The sequence below is a fragment of the Perissodus microlepis genome, chromosome 18 (assembly GCF_051167445.1).
Source record: "Perissodus microlepis isolate ML-2025 ecotype Zambia chromosome 18, ASM5116744v1, whole genome shotgun sequence".
Taxonomy (NCBI): Eukaryota; Metazoa; Chordata; class Actinopteri; order Cichliformes; family Cichlidae; genus Perissodus; species Perissodus microlepis.
Genome location: NC_140478.1, coordinates 14,909,710 through 14,912,782, shown reverse-complemented (window position 1 = coordinate 14,912,782; position 3,073 = coordinate 14,909,710). Strand labels below are relative to the sequence as shown.

The window sequence follows — 3,073 nt, the reverse complement described above, 5'->3', positions numbered from 1 at the left end:
ATAGCACTTTTAAATGCTTTGCGGCTCTTTTTACTGTATTGAAAGAGTAGCTTCAAGCAGTGCACAAGCAACGGTAGCACTTTAACAGTGAAGCAAGAACTGCTAATTTTGAAAAGTACTGAAATGAGACAGAATGGAAACTGCACTGACCTTATTTTATAGGACTAAATCCTATTTATAATATATATAATTCATGTAATATTGCTAAGTTACATGCAGTCACACTCTGCTGTGAAAGATAAAGCTGTAGCTACTCAGTTGTGTATTTTTGCTGATAAAATGCTTGTTGTTTGTCTCCTACCCTCCTCTGCTCTTTCCCCTGCACTGAGCTGTCCTGTGTGATTGACCGCGTCTCTTTCTCTGTGCTGGCAGTCGGAAACAGGTGCTGAGTGCTGCTGAGTGTTGCTGCGTGTGTGGGCCCTAGGGGCCTGGTTCAACATTCCACTGATAGTTTGATAGACATGGGCTTTCGGGTGGAAGAGGAAGGGCCTGCAACAACCTCGCAGAAGAGGAATCAATGGTGCTCTGTTATGATATACGTGTTTTTAAGGGGATGAGGTCATATTGTCGAGCTGAAACCCCCGTTTCCTTTTGAAGTCAGTCTCACGAACAGCCTCTTCAACACTCCACTTCCTGATTTGTAAAGTCATCTAACTTATCTCTTAGTCTGCAAACTATAATGTCTCAATCAGTTCCTTTTTTCGCACCTTTTCAAGCATTTGTACATGTCATTGCGGATATATACTGTACAATATATGTTGCACAGTGTGTTGACACGTAGTTTTGCAAATGGGCGAAAAGAGGAAGTTACAGAAAGGGGATACAGAGAGAGGCGGGGAGAATAACAAAGTGACCATATTTGGCATAAGTAGATAATGCAAGCAGAAGATGCAAATGAGATAAAGAGTGGTTGTCATGGAGACTTGATGTTGCGCAGTGATGGTTCGCTGTAAACCTGACCACATTTGTGGTATAGCCGTTGCCAAGCAGAAGGTGCTATTATGAGAGTGAGAGAGAGATCAGAGTTAGAGAAGTAGAGGAAGAGAGAACTGAAGATGTTAGTAAATCCCACAATGCATTGCAGCAGCATGACCTATGCTGAAGTGGCTTTGTCGGTCCCAGAGGCACATCAGCGTTAGACAAACACGCAGGTAAGCTCTCTGTATGTAAGTTTTCCCTGCAGAATTGATATGATTAGGTTATTTTAACTGGTTCCAAGTGAAATTTGTTTGTAATTTCTATTTAATACTTCCAATTGGTTTGGTTGGCATTTTAAAAAAAATATTTAAACAGCAAGCTGATTAACTTACTTTCTTTTCTGCTTGACAAAGAAGGAAATGTCAGTCTCCGTTTGATGTTAACATGCAATATTTTGTTCTTTGTTCATTTGTCAAATTTGTCTCTTCAGTGGGGTGCGTGTTGAGGGTTTTAAATGGAAGGAGACTTTATATGATAAACACAGCAATACATACCCATAGGCTACATTTAGAAAATTAGATAAAAGCTGAAATGAAAGGCCTCTTTGCAGAGGGTGTTTCCATTCGTTTGCTCCAAGATAAGCTTAAAGCCTGAGCTCTGCACACACATACATGTGCACTGTGGTGTCAGATAGGGACAAGACAGCGTGCTATTTCCTCTCTGTGTATTTCAAAACTGACAGCTTGAATTGCACCTGCTTCCCCCACCATGTCAAAATGGAAAGAAGTTAAGAGAAAACCACAAAGTATGCAGTAGGGAAATATGACTGCAAATTTTCACAAGAGGAGGACTCTTTGTTTTGTTTTGCTTTTTCTCTGTTAAGTTGTTTAAAGTGTAGAAGTTACCTCAAGGGGGTATTTTTGCTTTGTCATTCTGCAGCCTCCAATATATACTCTTGTGAAATCGCTAATGTTAAATGCAATTTCCTGGGGTTTTTTTTGTCTTTCTTAAAGACTTTATACGATTGAGTGTAATTGTTTTTTTCTGCAGTTCTTTTTCAAGGGGGGGAGGACTAAGGAATAAATGAGCTATTGGAGTTTGGCATATAGAAGCTCTGGAACATTTCCACAGAGGAGTGAGAGTTCACATCAGCCAGCTACTGTCATTTACAGACAGCTGAGAAATAGCAGAGTGCTGAGATGATAGGGATGCTTAAGGTGGAAAGCTGAGTTCATCAGGGAGGAAGGAAAGGAAATAAAATGTTAGCCATTATGTTTTTTTATGTGACAGAGACAGAAGGGTCATCAAGAAAAGACTGTGTTAGCGTTGAATTGAACTGAATTTTGAAATATTAGGAATATTTTTATTATCTTCTTTTTCTACTTCAGTAAATGAGGAAGACATGCAAAAGACCGATTTCTTTTCATATATTTATAAATACAAATACACATAAACTGATGTGGCAAAGGGAATTCCCAGGCATTACTTAGGCTACTTTAGAGACTTCCCTAACCGTACAGAACCACAGAAGAAACTATACAAGTGTTTTTACAGGCTGAGTATACTCCCCATGAGTAACTTGATGAACTTAGAGTGTAAAAGTGGTGGAATTCCCCTTCAAGCACATTGAATACACTCTCTCAAGCATGTGCGCGCACACACACACACACATGCACACACACACACACCTCTTCCTGTTTTCGGTTTGTACCATAAGTATGTGTGTTAACAGTTTGCTCGACCTCAGTGTGTTTATTCCTGTTGCTTTTTGCACATCCTTTCGCAGCTCTACAGCTTCACTGATCTAGAGAGCACAACATCTCTGTGAGATACGAGGCATGTGCAGAAAGAAGGCAAATCATTCGGCCGGTGTGACACGAAAAGAAATATGAACTATAAAAGTAGAAGTAAGCTCCTGTTGTGCGCTCGATGATCAGAATGAAACTTGTCAGAAGCAATGAGCGAACATTTGGTAACCGCACAATTTGGCTCTGCACTCGTACTTGAAGTTGGTGAGAGGAGTATGATCGAGGGGATTATTACGAATTGACAAGCACTTATAAAGCCTTTAAGGCAAGTTTAGGGGAATTAAGAAGCATTCATAAGTGGGATAAAGCTATGAAAAGACAGATTTAGCGATATCATAAAGAAGAGA

General features: G+C 40.0%; 1 protein-coding gene across 1 annotated transcript in view; it reads left to right on the top strand.

Annotated features, from left to right (window-relative positions):
• Positions 1–1,056: 1,056 nt before the first annotated feature.
• Positions 1,057–3,073, top strand: part of mbnl1 (muscleblind-like splicing regulator 1) — a 41,191-nt gene continuing 39,174 nt past the window's right edge. The window contains exon 1 of the transcript XR_014797666.1: positions 1,057–1,151. The gene's annotated coding sequence lies outside the window, so the exon portion shown is untranslated. The remainder of the gene's footprint in view (positions 1,152–3,073) is intronic.